This window comes from Alligator mississippiensis, chromosome 3 (genome assembly GCF_030867095.1).
Source record: "Alligator mississippiensis isolate rAllMis1 chromosome 3, rAllMis1, whole genome shotgun sequence".
In the NCBI taxonomy this organism is placed as follows: Eukaryota; Metazoa; Chordata; order Crocodylia; family Alligatoridae; genus Alligator; species Alligator mississippiensis.
The window spans coordinates 223,586,079-223,596,140 of record NC_081826.1 but is presented as its reverse complement, the minus strand read 5'-3'; the positions used below and the strand labels follow the sequence as shown (position 1 = coordinate 223,596,140).

Genomic DNA, 10,062 nt, shown 5'->3' with positions numbered 1-10,062 from the left:
CAGGCTGCCTGAGACCCAATGCCAGAACCAGCATTTACTCATCTCACCTTCCCGAGCCAACTCACTATGCCGAACCAGTGGTGGTCACTGGCATAGGCTCGGGGCTCCAAAGAGAATGGAGGATGAGGAGGGCATCCCATCAACACATAGGGCCAGGCTACTGTGGGCCCAGTCCCCTGGGCTCTGATCTAAGTTTCAGAATGGGCAACATTCCAGTTTTTCTTTATTATGCACACAAAAAGGTCTGGCAGCTGGAGCATTTAATTAAACTGAAGGGTGGCAGTTTTCATGTGGCATTTCCCTGCAACCCATGATTTTGTGTTTAAATTGTGCCCCCTGTCCCATGGCTTCCCAGCCCCATCCTCCCATCAACAGGATGACCACCCAGTGCTGCAGGCAAGGTCTTTCCCCACTCTCTCAATGTTAACTGAGTAGAAGATCCCAAGTTCTGGAGTGGGCAATGTTGCACAGTTTTATTATATTAGACACACTTACAGTTTGGCAGCTTCAACATTTGATCAAAATGAGGCACATCTCTTCCTCATGCTGTATTCCCTCAGGCCACAGTGTATTCCCCCGGGGGGTGGGCTTGGGCAGGGAGAGGGGAAGCGGGGGTGGGGTTCCCAGGCAGCCTGGGTTGTGGGCAGCAGTGCCTGTGACACAGGGCCAGAAGAGCCTATGGGAGGAGTCCCATGGCCTGGTGTCAGAGCATGGGTACTCAAAGCCCTTGGGCCCTACTTAAAGGAAGGCCTCCCGGTCCAAGCAGGTGAAGAGGTAGTCAGCCAGGTCTTTGCAGATCTGGACAGCCTGTCACTGTGCAGGGCCAGGGCCATACACATTGGTGAGAGGCTGTCCCACTCCCCATGCCTGTGCTATGTGTGCTTGTGATGCCAGGCCCAGTTCTTAGTTGAAGTGCACCTTCTGGTGACCCATCTGCTGCCCATATGACAACATGAGTCATGGCAGGACGGGGTAGGCTAGGCCCCCAGTGAAGATTAGGGAGATGATTACATCACTGATGATGAAAACAGGGACCCCAGGAGTGTAATGCCCACTCTCCATCACCCCAGGGAACAGGGAATTACACAAGAGGTAGGCATTGTCCTCACTGGCCACGTGAAAGTTGATGACCCAGTCATGCCCCAGACGCCTGTGCTCTTTTTGTGCATGTCTGCCTGTGTGTGTGTGTCCAGGCTGCTTGGGTTCTGTGTGTGTGTGCACAGGGAGGTATCCAGGTGTGTGGCCATGATGTCCCCACCAGCCAATCAGGGGCAGCTCAGCCATTTAGCTCCCCACAGGAGTTTTCAGCAGTCTAGGAAGCCTGTGGGGCACATTGGGAGGGTTGTGAGAGCCCCGTCTACCTGCTGCACTCGGGCCATGCAGGCCATCTCTGAGTCCCCCCCTCCCCTCCACTCCAAGGGCTCATGTGTGCTCTGCTTCCTCTTGACCTAACCGTGGGTGCTTAGAGTAAAGCTCAAAAGTTAGAGTGCTTCCGTGGCAGGCTTCTTGAATGTCTGTACTTAGTCTGAAATGCCTATATCATCCCAGCATTAACTGTTAAATGATTAATCACTCTCTTAAAAAGTGAACCTGTGTTTAGTCTTAACTTGTTAGCTCCAGTTTCCAGATATTACAGCACGTTATGCCTGTCTCTGCTATGTAGCTCAAAGGCAGTGCAAGTAATACGCTTGCAAAGGTGCTCTAATCATAAACATCAGAGTAAAGTGATATTCTTCCAGAGGCATTTACAATTCTGACTTATGTGCTCTTTAGAAGAGATGAACTAAAAAAAATGCTGGCAAATAGTGAGACATGACTGGTGGGAACTACATGAATTGTTAACACTATTCTCATTAATATATGAGAGAGGTTTATGCATTCGAATATGGGAAGCTGATTAACTCCAGTTTCCTAGCTATATCCAGGAGGTTCTGAGTATGAAGAACCATGTTTTCATCTCTTAGAAGCACCAACTCTAGACGAATCCAGGATTATCATTACCATGTCAACCAATGTGTTTCATCCTTTGTTATGGGTATCATTCCCCAAGGAATTGCCTTTGAGAGTGTGGAACATGCAGAAACAAAGACATCTTACACAGCAGTGAGAACCAGTTAAAAAGCACAATAGATGATAAAAGACCGAAGTTATGGAATCAATAGGCCCCTAATTATTGCAGATCATAATCACTTAAAAACACTCAGTGTAGCTTGTACCCTGCACCATTACATACAAATGTAACTAGTCTTAAAAGAAATCTATTTAAAAATACTGGTAGGCTCCATCAATATTATCTAGTTTTTGACATGGAAAGCCTGGGTTATTATTTGATATCTGGAAAACTGAAATAGGGTCTAAGTGTTCATTGTCCATATCTCTCTATTTTTCCACATGCTTGTTATACTCTGAGGATCGGAGTACTATGGGTCAGATTTTGACAATCCCTGTGCAAGTGTGTATAGGAAGGAAAGAAATGCTAAAAGGTTTCTTTCACCTTTTGGACTAGTTATATAAGAACCTCTCATAACTGGGGAAATGCAGAGGTTGCCCATTTGTACCCTCTAAAGACAGCAGAGTTAAAGGTGCAGTGCCCAGGGAGTGGGCTGTCTATAGAGTACAGACCAATAGTTTCCCTGCAGACCAGGATGTTCAGATAAGAATTTTGTCCTCATGACCAAGGTTAATTCTAAAGTTAATTCTTTAGACTAGTCTTTCTGTGAAAACTTAACCTTGCTTAGAAACATTTGCACATAGAAATGGAAACCAGGCATTAAAGTATAAGAAGAATTATAGTCATTCAGTACTAGTACTAGACTAGCAATGTCTGTCTGAGAATAATGTTAATAAGAATAAGGGATGACAAACCTGAATGGTTAGCTTCAAAAACTATCAATGTTCACTTAGGCTTCAGGTAATGACACTATTGGGGGATGTTGCCCCTTTTAGCTTGTCAGTTTGTTGAGCTGAAAGACCTTAGCTCCCCTGTGCCTTATGGATCTTCTGTAAATTAGCCTCCTGCTGGAATTAAAACAAAAGCAGCATTCTTAAAAAATGTCTGTGGAAGATCTTCAGGACCTTTTTCCCCCCTGTATGAATATAAGGATGCTAGTACATATCTTCACAACTGGAGATCTCAGTAGGAGTTTCTTTCTTTCTTTGGAACGATACAGAGAAGATTAGCATGGCCCCTGCGCAAGGATGACACGCAAATTCGTGAAGCGTTAGCCCACTTCTCGCAAGACAATCACTCCCTCGATGATCTCTCAGTTCTAATCCTCTTTCTTTCTTTCTTTCTTTCTTGCTTTCTTTCTTTCTTTCAAGATGGCCGCCGACAGCTGAAGCCCTTCTAAGCTCCTCCAGCTCAGGTGCCTTCAGCTTGTTGCCTCGCACTCCCTGCCCCCCTTTTCCTGTCCCCCCCCCCAAAAAAAACCCTTGCCTCTCCCCACCCTGTTCCTGGGGACCCCCTCCCTGCCCCTTCCCCCCACTTTCTGAGCCTTTTTCCCCTGGGCTCCGGCAGCCTCGTTTGGCTCTGCCCCTCCCCCACCCGCGCCTGAGTTGTCCCTTTGATTTCTGCTGCCTCCCTCCCCCAGGGCCCCTTCCCTTGGTCCCTGCCATCTGCCCCTGCCTTGGGGCATGCCCTGAGCCCCTGCGGGGTTGCTCTGCCCCCCCTCAGGCCGATTTGGGGGCGTTTTCAGCCCCCTCCCAGTCCCAGTCCCCCCTGTCAGCCTGAGGCTTTTTTTTTTTTTTTTTTTTTTTTTTTTCCTGCGCTTCGCAGTTTAACCCTGTCCTGGCGAGGAATGGCGGCTCCTACGCCTGGCAGCTGGCATGAGGATGTCTCTCAGGACCTCCCACTGTCTCATGGCCTGAGGGTTCATGCCCCTCTCCATGTGGGGCTCGAGGCTTGCGTGGAGGCTCTGGCCGCCCTCCTGGGATGGCGTACCATCCGCTACGCGGGGCGCGTGAACACGGTCCCGATGATCTATTTGAGCAAGCCCGCCTTGGTTGACAGGGTGTGTGCGGAGGGCCTGGACATTGCGGGCATCCACTACCTCGTCACGCCCCTAGAGACTCAGGCAGTGAGGGTGGTGATTTCCAACGTCCCACCGCACATTTCCAATCGGGAGCTGGCCAGGGGACTCGAGGCCTATGGGGTTCCTGCGAGTCCTTTTCGCCGCCTGCCGATGGGAAACAAGAACCCTCAGGGCAAGCACGTCCTGTCCTTTCGGAGGCAGGTCTTCATGCTCCTCAAGGAGGGCCCCCAGTCGCTGCCTCGCTCCCTGAGCCTCACGCTCGAGGGGCGGCGGTTTATTATCTATCTGTCTGTGGGAGAGACCACGTGCTTCAAGTGCGGGGGCTCCTCCCACCTGGCCGCGCAGTGCCCTCGGGGCAAGGCGGCCGGACCATCGCCGCCTGCGGCAGCGCCGAAAGACGGCGCGTCGACCTCTGGGGCACGCGACAGGCCCAGGGAGGCTGGGAGCTCTTCCTCCCGACCTCCTTCCCCCCTCCGTTCCATCTCAGGGGACCGGGGTCTCCAGCGGGAAGCCATCGTCCAGCCGAGGGGCTGGTGCTGCTACCATGGCCCCGCCGCCCCCTCCCCCGTCTGTGGCGCCCCCTGCCCTCGGTGCGGCAGCCCCACCGGGTGGAGAGGCGGACGCCTCCCCTTGCCCCCTGCCTGCCCCGGCCGAAGTGGCTGGGGTGGCCGGGGACTGCGGTGCTGGAGCCTCATCGGATGATGGGGCTCGGGCGTCCTCCCTACCACCCGAAAAAGAGAGGGAGATGAGGGGGGCCTCTCAGGACACCCCATCCCTGACAGACCCCTCCTCGGCCAGTGCCGAGGACCCCCCCACTACAGAGCCGGACCCCGTTCCGGCTGCCACACCACCCGCCCCGTCGGATGTAGCCACCGACGAGGCAGACTTAGCGGGTGGGGGGGAGGGGCCTTCAGGGGTCCTCCTCCCCTCGCCTGTCCCCCGGCCTCCGGAGTCAGGCGGCAGCAGGGATAGTGGCGAATGTCTCTCTTCCGGTGGCCTGGCCCCGGGGGTGGCGGGAGAGCCCGCTGCCCCTTTGGTCACGCCCCAGCCTACCGGAGCAGATGGGGACGTTAGCGAGATGGAGATCCAGCTCTCGGAGTCTCGCAAGAGACGTCGTGAGCGGGATGGCCCCTCCCCCCCCAAGAAGATAGGGAATGTCCTCGCGGAGCCGGTCCTCGACTCGGACGACGAGAGGCGGCTGATGTGCCTGGACATCGAGGGGGTCGACGCTGCAGTTGCGGGCGAGCTCCCGCCGGGGGTGTGGCCTCGCCGCTCTTCAGTAGGCAACATCCACCCCAAGCTGGCGGAGCCCCCCTGGGTCTCTCCTGACTATGGGGGACTCCTGTCCTTGCTGAAGCTAACCAAGGGGCAGAAAAATGTAGCGGGGCACATCACCCAGTGGTGTGCGGACCCCAAAGTGTTTGTCAAGGCTGCCAGGGCGGCAGTCAAGCTCATGAAGCAAGATCGGGGCACACGTCAGATGGCCTACCGTCTGGACAAGCTTGCCCAGAGGGTGAGAGTGGAGTGGGGCCTGGGCGGGTCCCTCGACTAGAGTAGGGCACGGTAGGCCTTCCCTGACCTGTCTGTATTGCCTTGCTCTGCTCTTGGGTGCTCGCTCTTCCACCCGCACTCTGCTTTGCTCCTCCTCTCCCACACCCACCCCCATGGCAGCCACAACCATTGGCACCTTCAACGTCAACGGCTGTCGAGACGCGGTGAAGCGCGAGGCCGTCCTGGAGCTCCTGCGGCAGAAGAGGCTGGCCATCGCCTTCCTACAAGAGACCCACTCTGACAGGTTCAACCAGGCGGCCTGGCGGGCTGCCTGGCGAGGACAGGTGTTCCTGAGCCACGGCACCAGCCTCCGCGCGGGGGTCGCGACACTCTTATCGCCGCAGCTGCAGCTTGACGCGGCGGTGCCGCGGGAGGTCGTCCCCGGCCGCCTGCTGACCGTCCGCGTCACCCTCGCGCAACACCGTCTGCTGCTCGTCAACATCTACGCGCCCTCCGATGGCCAGGAGAGGGTCGCTTTCTTTGAGAGCTTGGCTGCCCTCCTGCGCGACGCTAGCGAGGATGATGACCTGCTCCTCCTCGGGGGCGATTTCAATTGCACCACTGCCCCGCGCCTCGACCGCACAGGGCCTGAGCCCCACCTGCCCTCCGCTCGCAAGCTGCAAGCTGCCCTGGAGGGGGCAGACCTCGTGGACGTCTGGCGAGCCCTGCATCCCGATGCGCGCCAGTACACCTGGGCCAAGACGAGCGCCGGCGGTCTCACCATGGCTCGCCTCGACCGCCTTTATATCACCAGGCACCACCTGCCACTCCTGCGCAGCAGCCGCATCGCTCCCTCGGGTCTATCAGATCATGGCCTGGCCTTCAGCGAACTGAGCCTGCCGGGGAGAGCCTGTGCACGGGCACCGTATTGGTGTTTGAACGTTAGTCTGCTCCAGGACTCTTATTTCCGGGACTGCTTTGCCCACTTTTGGCGGAGGTGGGAGGCTGCGAGACCGAGCCACTCCTCCTGGAAGCTGTGGTGGGACGTGGGCAAGGTCCAGACCCGAGCCTTCTGCCAGCAGTACACCCAGCTGGCCGCGAACGAGACGCGCCGCCGAGTCCGGGAGTTGGAGGAGGACGTGGCGGAGCTCGAGGCTGCTCTGCTGGCCGCCGGCAGCGACGCGGCACTGAGCGAGAGCCTCCGGCTCCGCAGGAAATGCCTGCGCGACTTGGCGGAGAGCGCGGCCCGCGGCGCGAGGATCCGCGCCCGCTGCCAGGAGCTGGTGGAAGCCGACGCCCCGACCCGCTTCTTTTTCGACCTGGAGCGGCGGCGGGCAGCGAGCAAAGTCTTGGACCATCTCAAGACTCCTGAGGGCCGGGTCATTACAGAGCCGGGCGAAGTCCGCGAACGTGCCGTCGCCTTCTATCGCGACCTGTTCGCGGCCGAGCCGTCGTGCCCCGAGGCCACGCGGGAACTCCACGAGGGCCTACCGCGTCTCGATGCCCTGGAGGCCGGCGAGCTGGAGCGGGACTTGTCCCTGGAAGAGCTGGCGGCCGCCACGGCCGGCCTCGCCTCCGGCAAAGCCCCGGGCCTCGACGGGCTGCCTGCCGAGTTCTACAAGACCTTCTGGCCTCTCCTCGGCCCCAGCCTCCTGCGCGTTTTCCAGGAGAGCCTCGCCGACAAGGTCTTGCCGATCAGCTGCCGCCGAGCGGTGCTGACCCTGCTGCCCAAGAAGGGAGACCTGGGCTACATGAAGAACTGGCGGCCGGTCTCCCTGCTGTGCGCGGACTACAAGATTCTGGCCAAAGCGCTGGCCACCCGCCTCCGCGCGGTCATGGCCTCTCTCACCGGGCCCGAGCAGAGCTACTGCGTGCCGGGCAGGACCATACAAGACAACCTGTTCCTGCTGCGGGACCTGCTCACGGCTAGCGAGCTCTTTGGCCTCGACGTCGGCCTCCTCTCTCTCGACCAGGAGAAGGCCTTTGACCGCGTGGGCCACGCCTACCTCTTCCGCACGCTGGAGGCCTTTGGCTTCGGGCCCCTCTTCACCGGGGCCCTCCGGGTCTTGTACCGGGACATTTCCAGCCTGCTCAAGGTGAACGGGGTGCTTTGCGCTCCGTTCCCCGCGCGCAGGGGCATTCGCCAGGGCTGTCCGCTGTCGGGCATGCTCTACGCCCTGGCCATCGAGCCGCTGTTACACGCGCTGCGCCGCCGCCTGAGTGGGGTGGCCCTGCCATCGGCCACGGGCCCGTCCGCTGGCCCTCGTCTCCGGCTGTCGGCCTACGCGGACGACGTCACCGTCTTCCTCGCCACCCGGGAAGACGTGCGGGCTCTGGCAGATTGCCAGCGGGCCTACGAGCGCGCCTCCTCCGCCCGCATCAACTGGGGCAAGAGTGACACTCTGCTGCTTGGCGCATGGACTGGCAGGCCTCCGCCGGACTTGCCGGGGGGCCTCGCCTGGCGCCGCGAGGGCCTCAAGGTCTTGGGCGTGTTCCTGGGGCCGACGACCTTCATGGCGCGCAACTGGGACGGCCTCGAGGAGGGAGTGGAGGCCCGCCTGCAGCGGTGGCGCTGGCGCCTGCCCAGCCTTTCCTACCGGGGGCACGTCCTCGTCATCAATAACCTGGCGGCGGCCACCCTGTGGCACCGCTGCGCGGTGCTGGACCCTCCGCCGGAGCTACTGGAGCGACTGCAGCGGCTCCTGGTCGATTTCCTGTGGGACGGACGCCACTGGCTCCCACGAGCTGCCCTCTACCTGCCCACCGGCGAGGGGGGCCAGGGCCTGATCGATCTGGCCAGCAGGGTGGCCGCCTATCGGCTGCAGGCCCTCCAGCGGCTCCTGTACACCGAAGGCCACCTCCCGTGGCGACAGCTGGCGTGCCGATTCCTGCGGCGAGTGGGGGGCCTCGGCTTTGACCGGGAGCTGTTTCAACTGGACCTCACCTTCCTGAACGGGGCGGTCCTTCCCCCGTTCTACCGCAGCGTGGTGCGGGCCTGGCGGGCGGCCTTCCATCTCTGTCCCCAGGCCAGGCACCTGCGGTTCCCGCAGCTCCTTCGAGAGCCCTTGGTCCACAACCCGGCCCTGCACCGTGTCGTGCCGAGCCTGGCCTCCGCCAGCCTCACGGCAGCTCTCGTCGAGGCGCGCTCCACCCGCCTGGAGCACCTCCTGGACCCCGCTCGGTCGGACTGGCTGTCACCCGAGGCCCTGGCTGCCCGGCTGGCGATGCGCTCCGTCCGCACCGCGGGGCGGCTTCTGCGGGCCGTTAGGGCCGCGCTCCCGGCGGAGGCAGCGACCGCCCTGGAAGCCCATCTCCAGACTCGCCGGCCCCTCCCCACCGCAGACGCCGCAGAAGACGCCTTCCCACCGCTACCCGTCATCCCAGCGGTACCCGGCGAGCTGGCCGAGCGGCCCAACACGCTGCTCAGGCTCCCGGTGCCCCCCAGCAGCAATACGGGCTGCCCTTTTGGCACCCTGCCCCGCAAGGGCCTCTACATGTGGGTGGTGCGCACCCGGCACGCCCAGGTGCTGGCCGGCCGCCCTGACACCGCGTGGCGGCGGCGCCTGGCGCGGCCCGGGACCCCGGCGTGGCGCACGCTGTATAAGGCGCCCATCGCCAAGAAGACCGGCGACCTGCAGTGGCGGCTCGTGCACGGCATCCTGGCCACCGGCACCTTTGTGCGTCACTTGGAGCCAGCGGCCTCGGCGGCCTGCCCCTTCTGCCCGGGGGTGCTGGACGAGGACATTTTCCACGCCTTCCTCGACTGCCCCCGGCTGCAGCCTCTCTTTGCCGCCCTGGGCGCACTGCTTCGGGCACTGGGCCGAGACCTCTCCGAAGACGCCTACGTCCACTCCTTTCCATACCGGGCGGCCGAGCGGGCCACGGTCAGCCTGGCCAACTTCCTGCTGGGCCAGGCCAAGATGGCCACCCTGAAGAGCCGGCGAAACCAGCTCAGCGGCACCGGGATGGTCGACGCCCTGCAGCTCTTCCGCCTGCTGGTGCGGGCCCGCCTCTCGCTCGAGTTTGAGCACGCTGTCCTCCGGCGGACGGTGCCCGCCTTTGAGGAGCGCTGGGCCCTCGAGGGGGTGCTGTGCCGGGTCGAGGCGGGACGCCTGATCCTCGCTCTGTGATGCCACCGGCTGCTCAAGCCGCAGAGACGCGTCGAGCGGGCCGAGGCCCTGGACTTTTGCTCGTGCGGGTCGACCCCGGAGGCCTCCATGGGTGTCCCTGCTGGCACAACTGTAAATACTGTAAATAGTCCTTAAGTTTCGTTGTGTTGGTTGGTTTTTTTTTTGTCTAGAGTGTACGGGCAGGCCTTGCAGGCCACGAGCCCAGGCTTTGTCCATGAGGCCCAGAGCTTCGGGCGTCCTTGTACATGCTTTTGACTGGCTCCGAGTCATCACCCTCCGGGGAATAAAGGTCTCTTAAAAGTCAAAGTCTTTCTTTCTTTCTTTCTTTCTTTCAAGATGGCCGCCGACAGCTGAAGCCCTTCTAAGCTCCTCCAGCTCAGGTGCCTTCAGCTTGTTGCCTCGCACTCCCT

General features: G+C 60.2%; 1 non-coding gene across 1 annotated transcript; it reads left to right on the top strand.

Moving 5' to 3' along the window:
• Window positions 1-3,130: 3,130 nt before the first annotated feature.
• On the top strand, window positions 3,131-3,234 carry LOC132249689 (U6 spliceosomal RNA). The gene has a single exon (XR_009461255.1). It is a non-coding gene; the product is annotated as a U6 spliceosomal RNA (small nuclear RNA).
• The last annotated feature ends 6,828 nt before the right edge of the window (window positions 3,235-10,062 follow it).